Genomic DNA, 13,210 nt, shown 5'->3' on the forward strand with positions numbered 1-13,210 from the left:
CAATAGACACAGAGAACAGACAACCGGGGGAGGGGAGAGAATTAAAAATAAATAAATAAATCTTTAACAAAAATTATAATAAAAATATATATAAGAAGCATTGCAATTTTTACTTAAAATTATAAATTATATAATAGGCTATGCTTTCATAGCATTTTATTATGTAAATATAATTGAAATTTTTGAAGAATTAAAGAGGTTATATTCCTAACAACAGGAAACTGGATTTCAGGAAATTTAAGTTATTAACTTGATGACACTATATTTTCAGCTTGTATGTATCAGAACTAATATTATGTACTAGAAAATAATCATCAGATTAATATTCCAATCCTTTACCATCTGGTTTTTCCACTGAGGAATAATTTTTTATTAAAAGACAAAGTGCCAGCATGTAGAAATTTTTATCACATAGTTCATTCTTCCAGAAACTTTCACTTGAATGTTTTAGGGGGAAAAATTCATCTTGCTGCTCTTCTGTTGTAGAAGAGTAACTGTGTTTTCTCCTTAGGCATCCCCCGTGGATTTCAAAAAGAGCTTAATAAGCTGACATATTATCCAAATGCATAATATTCACAGTATATTGTAATTGAGTGACTAGTTCAGTTCCACCGGTAAGAAGAAAAGTTTTCATCACTTATTCAATATCTTAGAAAGCTATAACCCTGATATGAAACTAGAGTATGTGCTTTAATATTTAAATTTGAGGTAAGGTGTCCTTGTTTACTCAGAATTTTATTAATTCTGAGCCACATGTCTTCTAGAAAACATAACTAGACAAGAGGAAGTACTTTATATGTACTTAGTTGATAGAGCTGTAAATCAGTAATTTACTATTTTTCTTTATGAAAGAGAATAAAAGAGAGAAAGTAGAAATAAGAAGCTATATTTAACTCAAGCCAATTATAAAAGATAGGGAAAATTAATTTTTGCCCACCTATTTTGTGCATGTCACTTTGGTAACATAATTTTATTTTCTGACATAAATGAATTTAGATTTAATTTACTAGCTAAGCCATTTATTAGAAGTACTTTGGTTCTGTTATTATTTTAAAATTTTCATTGTCTTTTAAGCTTGATGGCTTTAAAAAAAAGAATTTAAATAGGTGAGGATAGAGTTTGTATTATTTTGGAGAGAATTGAGTCCAGAAATTTGCATGTCACAATGGGATTTTATATATCATCCAGTGGTTTAGCGTGTGCAATCAGAGAAACCTGAGCTTGAATCCCAGCTCTGTTAACTAACTATGTGACCTTTGTCAAATTACACATTAAGCTTGGCATGAGTTTTTTCATGTACAAAGGACCCTAAATTATTTAGCTTGCACATTGCTATATAAATTATACAAAATAATGTCCAAAATATTATTCTCCCTAAGAACCATGGGTTATGATGTCAGAGTATATGAAAGTTGAGGAAATGGTTTTATTTGAGTCTTTCAGACTGATCATGTTTGTTTTATTTTTAAATTCATGATCTGTATTTTTTCTTGTTTCTTTCTCCTCTTAAAATGAAATCAGCTACCCATAAACACAACCAATTTAATAGTCCTGAAATATTAGTTAACGGGAATATCTGTTTGCAGAGAAGAATGAATGAAACATCTGAACTCCATATACTTTCTCTACTTTATTTTCAGTCCCTTATGGTGACATAGAGAATTTCTGTAGTGGGACATAATTTGCTAAAAAATGTCCCTTTATATGTAGCCAACATCTTCATCTACATAGAAGATCAGTGATCAAGAATTGCCAGAAAATTATATTATCAAGAGTAACAGAAAAATGTAAGTAAAAAATACTATTATTTCACTGACATATCCATAAACAGGATGAGGTGACAGAGGAGAATCTTTTGATCCCTAATAGCATAGAATATTGGTATTCCTGGATTTATTCTCAATAGAAATTTAATATATATTTACTTTCATATAACATATATAAATTAAAGAAAAAAACACTTTGGTTCTAGTTTAAGGCTCATTCATTGCTTAGTGCTTTGATAATGAATAATTGATTTTATAACTTTCTATTTATTTATTTTAGATAAATAGAATTTGAACATGATATTCCGATTTTGGGCATCCTTCACATATAATCAAAAATTTAATTTAATACAAATATTTCAATGCATCTCAGTAATAAGCACTCTGCAATGATGACATGTTCATGAATTTGAATAGGACATGCCTGAAAATCTGGGCCATTATTAGTTACTCTTTGGTTTGGACAGATGAAGTTAATTTTCCAAGTTTACAAAACTCTCACTAGGTGCTAAAAATTGGACATATTAATACAGGATTATAGAGGCTCTTATTCTTCCACAATTGTTGTCCTGTCTCAGTCATGCCAGTGGAGCAAAGGTTAGCATTGTAATGTCGCTGAAATTTTACCAGTGTGTGTTAGCCAAATATATTATGTAATGGATTCCTTTAGTAGATGACCTATTGGCACATTTTTGAAAATTCATTTCATAATTTTATTTCCTTTCTCTGTGCTTCTGTCTTCCTAATTCCTGTTTTGTCCCTAACATTTTTCAGTAAATATTTATGTATAGAGTCTTTGCTTATTGTAAGAGAGAAAATGATAGAGAAATTTAGGGAGACAAAATTCATATAGAAAAAAAAGAGAATGAGGAATTTTTTTAATAGAAATATGTTTTTTCTGTTTCCAATATATGTTAATACATAATTATAGTATTAGTTGATACTTTCATAAGTAATTATATTAACATAGCCACTGAAACTAAGTTAGATATTATAAGATTTCTTTTTGTGTGTATTTTCATGAAACAATGAAAATTGCCCAAAGGTATACAGAAATCAGAATTTAGCTTAATTATATTTTTTTACTCCAGAATTTTCTGAGTCAAATGAGCATAGTTTTTCTCTAACCCCGCAATTATGAAACCATTTGTTCTATTTATTACAAAACTCTTTCACTTAGATCTGTCAGAGCCTTTCTGGAAAAATAAAGATGTGTTTTTCATCTCATTTGAATAAATTTAAAATGATTTTCACATTCTTTTCTCAACAAATGAACATATTAACATATGAACATTTGAATATGACAAAACCTTAGTGTATTTCATTGGTATATATATCCATATATATAAAACAGCCTGGCCCAATGTATGGCACATGCTTAACTCCTTTAAACCCTGGAAAAATCAGGGGCCCATGAATTAATAATGATTTAAACATCTTGGTCTATTTATACACGGAGGAGAAACAAAAGTCTCAGTGCTGAAAACTTGCTCCTATGTATGGATACTGGATTTGTTTTCAGTTCATATATAGGTGCCTTTTAATTTTTTCCCTTTTTATCTTCACACTTTACTGAATGAGTAAAAGTTTGATGGTATAGGAAAGAAATCCAGAAATCAAACACTATTTGTAGCAAATTTCATGATTTGTACATTTCAGCAGCAGCTCTTAGAAGCAATTTCATTTTGATCATTGGGTAATGTTTATTTCATAGTTAGAGTCTACATAAGCAAATATAATTATTAATAAAAGCCCATGCTCTCTTTTTGACAAAAATTTGTCTCAAAATTCTTTCACAATTTGTAGCAAATGCTTCACAAAAATGCAAGGTGGTGGTGGTGGGTGATACATGGGACTCCTGCATGATGTTATGTCTTTTTGTTTTGTAAGTTCACAACTTACTATATAAATATTGTTTATGTATGTTCATGTATGAATCATATATTTCAATTAAATTTTTGAAGAATCCCATCTAAGGACTTTATGGGGACAATGAACACTTGAATAGAGGATGAACACGTATTATCAAGTTAAAATTTGAGCAATGTCAATAATGTAAAAAGCTGCGATTGTCAAAGTGTGCAACTTATTTTTATGAATTTTGAGAAAGAATACTGAAAAAAAAAGATATTTTACTGCTTTTGTTTATAAACACCTACTTCTAGAATAATAGCTGCAGCACTGTTCACCACTGTTCCTGAAGGACTAATGGAAGCATCATTGCCAGGAAAGAGCACAAAAAGTTTGCTATCAAAGGTTTTCCCATAAAACAATTTGAAAGTGAGTCTAATTTATGTCGATTTGACTTCATCTGAAAACATTATTAAATTACACAATTTTCAACTCTGTTTCTTATTCAAATTTAATATAATCTTGTGATGTAAATGTGTTGGCACATATTTTATAATTACAGTTTGCATTTCATGTATATTGTAGCACATGTTGATTTAGTACTCAGATGTGTGCTTTCCACTAATATTTTTGGATTAAAAAATACCAATATTCATTTGTGTTTGCACTATATTTTAAGATAATACGAGAACAGGATATAAAAATTGATAAGAATTGGAAATAAATCCTTAAATTTTCAGGTTTTTTTCTGCATGTGTGTTCTTTTTATTTTGTAAGACATATTCAGTCAACAAGTGTATGAAATCATTTCTTCCTTTAAGCTACACAGGAAAATTCATCCACATGGACACAAGTTAATTGTTATTGCTGATCGCATCAATGCCTTGGATTGCATTATTCCCTTCCAAGAACAAAGATGAGGACATAACTGATTCATCTCTATTTTCACAAGATAGTGATTTGAGGACCTATAAATATAAACTAAAATGTCAGCGTTGCTATCCAATTTCAATACATGCAGAATTCAGATGAAAAATGTTACTGAAGTCATTGTGTTTCAGCTTCACAGGTGAGTTTGAGCTGCAAATTTTCCTATTTTTGCTATTTCTAGCAATTTATCTTTTTACTCCGTTAGGAAATTTAGGACTGATTGTACCGGTCATTGGGGCTTCCCACCTCCACAATCCCATGTACTATTTTCTGAGTGTGTTGTCTTTCTTGAATGCCTGCTATTCTTCCGTTGTCACCCCAAAAATGTTAGTCAGTTTCCTGGCAGAGAATAAAGCCATTTCATTTCTTGGTTGTGTAACACAAATGCTCCTCTTTGTTAGTTTTGGAACCATGGAGTACTTTCTCTTGGCTGCTATGGCTAATGACCGCTATGTAGTAATCTATAATCCACTGCTGTATTCAGTTAACATGTCGCCACGAGTCTATGTGCCACTCATCGTTGCTTCCTATGTTGGTGGCATTTTGCTTGGTACTTAACACACTGTTGCCAGTTTTAGCCTATCCTTTTGTGCATCCAGTGAAATTACACATGTCTTTTTTGATATGCCTCCACTCCTGGCGATTTCTTGTTCTGACACATCAATCAGCTTCTAATCTATGTTGTGGGTTTTATTGAGATAACCACTATAATAATTGTCTTGATCTACTATGTTTCCATTCTTTTGGCCATTCTGGGGATGCATTCTGCTGAATGGAGATGAAAAGCCTTTTCCACCTGCAGCTCTCACCTAACTGGAGTGTCAATTTACCATGGGACAATCCTTTTCACGTATGTGAGACCAAGTTCCGGTTACGCTTTGGACCATGATATGATAGTGTCTATATTTTACACTATTGTGATCCCCATGCTGAATTCCATCATTTACAGTTTGAGGAACAAAGATGTTAAAGAGGCAATGAAAAAATTGTTTGAGAAAAATTGGTTCATAAATTAAATACAGTATTTTTATTGAATAAAACTTGAGATAATATTAGATATCAATCCATATGTTTGTGGTCAGAAACTAAACTGACCAAAATGGTCTTAGTTTTAATTGATAGCATTGGCACATCTTAAAATATTTCCAAATAATGCATTAATCTGCTCTGTAATATATCATTTTTCCTATGCAAATAAATTGTATCATCTGTCTACTAGTAATTATGTTCAAACTGTTCCCTATTAAAGTTCGTTGATTAAATTATAGTGGTATTGTTGGTCTATGTAATTTGTTTTTCATTTATTATAATTACCCAGATATCTTCAGAGTTGACAGCTTCACATAAACTTACATGGTTTAAGATAAATCCTCAGCACTTATTTTGATGTGAACCCCCATTCTGGACTCCCTATGAAGAACTCCTTAAATGTTACATCATTTGTTTTATGTGCCCTTACTCTCTCAGATCCATCTAGGCCCCTGGACATGCATTTTACACTATGGTTCAACACAATAAATATGCATCCCATAATTTCCTTCCCACTTTTCATTACAGAAATTTATTAGATCCATTCTGAATCTCCAAGAACTTTGTTGAAATGAGATGGTAATATTTATTGAGTGTATAATTAAGGCTCAGGGAAAAATTTATGTATATTTTAAAGAATAACTGACAACTGGCTACTAAGTACAAATGGGCAAAGATCTGAAAGGCTAGCTAGCCTACCATTATGAGTTCCTTTAGGGCAGATTCTTTTGTAATTCCTAGCTCTGCCTCTGTCTTCTATCTTTAGGAAATGAACTTGCATTTGTCATCATTCCTCAAGAGTTACACCCAATGAACTGAAGCCCTGAGAAATTATCTCATTACCTGAACTCACAAAGGCTTCTCCTGTGTCTATTCTGCTTTTTTACTTTTGCTCTTTGACTTATTTATTGGATGAGGCTTTAGGAGTAGAAATTTATTTTTCTAAAATAAAATTCAGCCTTTTCTCTACTGAGATCAAAAGGAAATAAAAAAGCTAAATCTTAAGTGTGAATTTGATACCCAATAAAATAATTTCAGGAATTCAGTTTCCAATTGATTATGCAGAGAGAGCTCATCTCCACTGGAACAAACCCATTTGATAGCAGTATGATTGAAATCTACCCAAAAAATTCCTTGGGATAAAATAAATGAAACTCTGACACTGACTATATTGTAGATACCATGCTGTCTTCTAAAGAAATTGAGTATTTGAAACAACAGCACCTTAATATTTATTTTTGTTTATGATATTTTTTATAATTTTTCTGAGGTATAGCTTATTCTAAAGAAATAAACTACATCGAAAGTTTTTCTAAATATCCATCTTCTGCAAAAATTAAAATGTTTTCTGCATTCCAGGATAATTTTATGGCTTTCTACAATTCAAATCAAATTTCCAAATGATTAAAACAAAGTTTTAGTCATAGTCGTATCTTGGTTTATCAATGTAATTGTTTTTTGAAATAAGCAAAATAATTTTTCTTTGAGAAAGAAAGAGATCCTAGGACCTATCAATATCTGAAAAATAAATCAGTCCAAAAATTAGACAAATTTATATCAAGTTAATCTACATGAAAATTGCACCGTTTTATTTTTTCTTCTAGTAAAGCAGAAGCCAAATATTGAGAAAAAGCAATTACCCATGATTTTCTATTCATCAAGTAAATATGGAAAAATGGAAAATATATTCTCAAGTCAGATAATTTTTCAATCCTTTTATCTATGCTTAATTTTCTTTCACTCAAGAAAGAATTATCAATAAAAATTTGCTAAATAAAAAAAGGGAAAGAATTATGTGGTCCACTGTTCATAATGGACCTCTCTTTTTAGCATTTAACACAACAATCAGATAATATTATTTGACATAGAAGTTTGATTTCTATCTAGATCTACCACTACACTGACATAGTAACTTACATAAAGGCAGGAATTTGTCTGTTCACACAAGTGTATTCTCAGAGCATGATATAGTTACTGTTCCATATAGTTTACTCAGAAAATAAATTTTTAATGAGTGGTGAGTCAAGAAATGAGTCAAAAATTTGCACTACTATGTAGCTTATTAGTTACAGGACAAAATAAAAATGTTTTATATATTATACCTGTTTATACCTTCATAACAACTCTAAAATATGAATCTATTCATATCTGTCATCAAAGATCACAGTGGAGAAAACAGAGCCGTATAAACTTAATATGCTCAAGAACACATCACTCATGTAAGTGATACCAGCATTCAAAACTAAGTTTCCTGATTACAGAATCCTTGCTTTTAAGTATTTCAATATATAGAATGCAAGAACAAAGCATACTTTTCACTTTGTCCTCTGATCAGGTTTCTTGACCATACTTCATGAAGTAATGAAGGTCTTTATTAAGTTGACTTTAGAAGTAAGAGAGAAAGGAATGTTTTTAAGAAGTAGGGGAGACTTGATATCTGTTAGATTTGACAAATTATTCAGTTTATTTATAGATATAGAATTGCACAGTATTTTCCTGGGTGAACAATAAGATGAAGACATGAAGAATAGAAGTAAAAGTAGAAGAACTTGGAGGAAGAGGAGGAAGAGGAGAAGGACGAGGATACAATTAAAAAGAAGGAAAAAAAGGAGAAAGAAATGGAGGAAGAGGGTAAATAAGAACATTGGAAAGGTAAAGTAGATGAATTAATTCTGAAATGTCATTGCATTTTCAAGGTACAGAACTAGAATCTCAGAAAGATACTACAAAGGCAAGTGTGGACTTGTCCAGAAGGAGATATTAGAAGCTACTACTCTCAATTCAATTTTAAAAAGAATATAGAATGCCCATTTCTACTTAGGGTGAAAAAATCTGCAAAAAAAACCATCACAACAACAAAAAACCAAGACACACACACACAAAACCACACACATTGCAACAACCTAACTATTTTTAAAAAGCCATGTAATCTTAGAAAAAATCATGGTTTTTCATTAGCCCACCAGAAAGCTGAGTTCGCAAACATCTGAGTAATGTCAATTCCAAGGAGGGACAAGAATCTCAGAGGAGATGGTATAATTGAACTTTTTCACGTTTGTCAGAAGGTGGAAGAAAGAACGGGCCATACGATAAGGTAAGAAGAATTCAGCTAAACTTTAAAGACTTGTTCAAGCTAAGTGTGAGCTACACTATCAGTTGGGAAAAGCAGAAAAAAAAAAAAAGAAAACTATAATCAAGGGGTTTGTTTTCACTCTTAATGTCTTCCAAGTGTTCATGGGAAAGATTGGGGCCAGGCTGGGAGATCTCCTGACAAGGTCACCAAGTAACCCACAAAATAACAAACATCTTCCTCTGTTACCAGATGAGGGACTTCTATTACTTCTCCAACTACAGCTTTAATCTTAATTTAGATAGCTATAATGATAGATTAGATTAAAATAACTACTCATAGAATTGCCCCTAATTTCTGCCTGAATCCAATCCATGGCGGATCTCTGCTTTCTTATTTCTTCCCCCTAAGTTTCTAGCAGAAGCATAAATCCTATCATAGGTTCTTTCTCATAACCTCTTATTTGAAAATTGCACACTTCCCTGTGGCTGGTGTTCTTCTTCACCATGTTGAGAAATAAAGCCAAGTTTTTGAACTACACATGTTGGTGGTGGTCTTTGGCTAAAGGACAGTGACAATTACTACTTTAAAACATCTAGTGGAGAGGATAAACAAACATGTGTAAGTACATGATATATTTAATTAGAGGGACAGATACCAAAATAGTATCCAATGAAATGGTAGGAAGAAAATTTTAAAATGCACAAGCACAATATCAGAAACAAAGAATTCCTTCAACAGGGCCATCAGTAAGTGAGTACAGCTGAGAAAAGAATGAATGAAATGGAAGATAAGTCAATAGGAATTAACCAATAAGAAAGTTAAAGAAAAAACAAAAGTGGGAAAAAAATTATCCAAGAGCCGTGGGACAATATCAAACATTTTAACATACAAGTAGCTAGAGTTCAACAACAAGATTAGAGAGGGAATGGAGCAGAAGAAATATTTGAAGAGATAATGACCTAGTCTTTTCCAAAATAAGGAAAGACATCAAATAATATGGCCACAAATGTCAGCAATCCCAGTATGGATAAATAAAAAAGAAAATCAACCAAGCATAAAACACATCTAGATTCATCAGCACATGGCTGAAAAACAAAGGTAAGTATACAATTATGAAGATAGTTAGGGGAAAATATATTTCACATACAGAAGAAAAAAAACCTTAATTATGATAAGAAATTTGCTGTCTAAATGACAAATGCCTGAAGAAATGGAAAAGCATATTTAAAGCACTGAAAGATAAAAACTCATTCCAGAATTTGATGCTCATTGAAAATAATTTTTGAATATAAACACAAAATACAGAATTTTAAGGAAAATTAGCAAACACATACATACATATACAAACAAAGAAGCAATTTTTTGCCAGCAGACTTGTCCTTTAAATATTATTTAGGTAGATATATGATAACAAAAGGACACTTGGGCTTAAATATAGACATAAATGACACTGAAAATGTAAAAATGAAAAGCAAATATGTCAAACACCTGTTTTTTAATTTTTAAATTCTTTAAAAATAATTGTCTAAAGCAAAACTAGGTTGAGGAATTAGTGGGAATAAACCATTTAGAAAAGTGAAATTTATGACAAAAATAGCAAATTGGGGAAGTAGAATTGAATCTCTACTATTTTATGCTTCTCATGTTATAAATTATTTTGGATATTACATTACGTAGACTATGGTAAATTAAAGAGAAAAAATACAAACATAAGAAAATCACCTATAGTCACAAATATATTTATAGGACAATAAGAAAATGTTAACAACTTTTACTTGCCAACTTCTATAATTTAGAGGAAATGAACATTCCTTAAAATGTTCACTTCAGACTAAATGGGTAACTTGAATAATCCAATTAACTCTTAGAGAAATTGAATTTTTCCTTAAAAACTTCCTGAATGAAAAAATTCGGAAATTATTTTTCAAATGTAAAAATCTCAATTTTCCTCAAACTGCAATGTCAACAGAGTGCTATGTGAAACTTCTTCAACCATGTAGTAGAGGACTTCGATGGAGGTAGCAGAGGAATAACACAGAAGAAACATGGGACCCAGGATTTCCTCATGGAAAAGAGAAAAGAGCCACCCACAAACCTTAGTCAATGGAAGTCTGCACTGTTACATTCAAGGATGATACTTTTTGAGCAACCATGTTTCTGAAGTCCTTTCCTATACCAGGCAGACTTATCTAACTAATATAGGTTCTCTGGTTCTCTACAGCATCATAATACTATCTGATAAATTGTTCTTCCCTTTACAGATTTCTTTCTTCCTGTAAAAAAGACAATGATTAAGGCATGTTTGAGAAGATATAGCAGCTATCTTCAAAATTACACTGTCTTCTATTAGCAACTCTAGAGAAATCTACCAGCTACATACCCAAATCAAAAATTCCTATTCTTGTTAATGCTTTTTTTAATATAATAAAGTAATGCATTGGGTTGTATTTTTCAATTCTGATAAAAGTAGTATGATTTTGTGGGAAAACAGTCACGTCATAGAGAAGTGATTAAGGATGTGAGAAGTCATGGTCTCTGGGTTCTAATGGAAGCTGTCCTTTAACATGTTGACTGACCTTAAACAAGCTGTATAATCTCCTTGCCCCATCTGCAAAATTCAGTCATTCAAATATATTTATTGAGCTACTATTCTGTGTACTGGGGATTCAGCCTTGAACATAACTGGCAAAATTCCTGTACTCAAAGGCATTAGCAAAATGTACAGAATGTTAGATGAGGTAATTGCCATGAAAAACCAATGAAACAATAACAATGGATGGGGCAGGTGCAATTTTACATAGGGTGATAAGCAATGGTCTTATGAGGAAGAGAATGAGAAAAGATCCATGCAGTTAACAGGGGAAGAGAATTTCACGAGGAAGAGAAAATGGAAAAATTCCAGGCAACATCAGAACTTATCTGTAGAGTAAAGTGTGAAGAGATCAGTGTGACCACACTGAAGAGATCATGACAGACACAATCATAAAGAATGAGTTCATAAAAGTAAGGTTTGGGACATGATAATACTGAATCTGAAGGCTTTTGCAAAATTCTGATTTTTACTCCTCATGTGATCACCGATGATTTATAAAGACTGAGATGAAAGTTTTGGAAAAATGTAGTAGCGGAGGATGTGTTGAGAAATAGGCACATGTCAAATACATTCTAAACAAAGAATCAATATGATATGCTCATGGATTCAATATGAGGTTTGTGACACAGAAAAAATGTCAGGATAAGGTTTAAATCTTTGATTGAACAAGTAGCAGAATACATTTTCATTACCCGAGATTAAATTTCAGATAATGTAAGCAGCTTTCTGAGAGTTATCTTGTGAAGATAAACTATATTGATTATATACCTAAAGACCTTTGAATATTGTCTGGCATTCAGGAGGGGCTGAAGAAAAATAGTCTATTTTATACCAATATTATTATAGCATTGATTATTTGCAAACAAAAACTATTGTTTATATTTTGTCATGCTCTATCACAGTCTTATTTTCTGTATCATTATTTAAGTAGTTCAAATTTTACAATACACAGAATTTTACCAAATCACCATGAACAAAAGCATTTTGTCTTAAAAATACTTCAGACCATATCTTACATAAAACATGATAGACAGTGATATAAAGAAGGAAATTTAAGAGACAATGCAAGTTGTGTTTTTCACATGGCCCAAAGTTTACATTACATTTATTTAATGACATCATAAATGCTTTGCAGAATATAAGAGGATAGCATACTCTGACTTTAATTAAAACATAGCATTTCCTGAACTTCCTGAACTTATTATTGTCTGAAAAATTAGAGAATCTGTTGGCCATCATTGCCAACAAAATCCAAGAGCATCCTGCTTATAAATTATAGTAATGAACATTAATGAAAGCATTGCAAGCACAGTTCATAAAAAAGACCAGAATATGTATACAACTTATAATCATAAGAAAGGACACAATGAATGTACAAGATGAGAGATTAGTTTATAAAGTACATTATTAAAAAATAAATGCTTATCAAAGATAGCTCTAATTATATTCAAAAGGGGAATTGCAATAAATATAGATTATGTACAAAAAAGAAATGAGAGGAAAAATAAGGATAATACAATATTTTAAACGGATATTACATATGGTAAGTTAAAATATTCATATAAATGCAGAATGTGGAGGGAAATAATACATATATCAATTATTTGAATAAATTAATTAATGGTGATGAAATAATAAAAAGTCATTAACAGTTTTCTCCTGAAACAGAGGTTTAAATTTATTTTACTCCTTCAAAATCATTTAAGAAAATGAACAAATATAATTCTACAAAGCATGTCTTAGTATAAGTTAATGGAAAAAAATCACTTGAATGCAGAAAATATATCTAATAACCATTACTTAAGCTTGAATGAAAATAATCAAATGCAGGACAATGAAGAAAACATATTTTCTTAAATATACATTAAATAGTAGAAAATATTAAAACTGCTATTCTAGTTTATGTAGAGGATTTTTAAAAGGAAATGTTAGCAACCTAATTTATTAAAATTTATGGGATATCAACAA

General features: G+C 31.1%; 1 pseudogene; it reads left to right on the plus strand.

The window, feature by feature from the left end:
* The first annotated feature begins 4,603 nt into the window (after positions 1–4,603).
* On the plus strand, positions 4,604–5,563 carry LOC101410901 (olfactory receptor 5T1-like; annotated as a pseudogene).
* The last annotated feature ends 7,647 nt before the right edge of the window (positions 5,564–13,210 follow it).

This window comes from Dasypus novemcinctus, chromosome 10 (assembly GCF_030445035.2).
Source record: "Dasypus novemcinctus isolate mDasNov1 chromosome 10, mDasNov1.1.hap2, whole genome shotgun sequence".
NCBI lineage: Eukaryota > Metazoa > Chordata > Mammalia > Cingulata > Dasypodidae > Dasypus > Dasypus novemcinctus.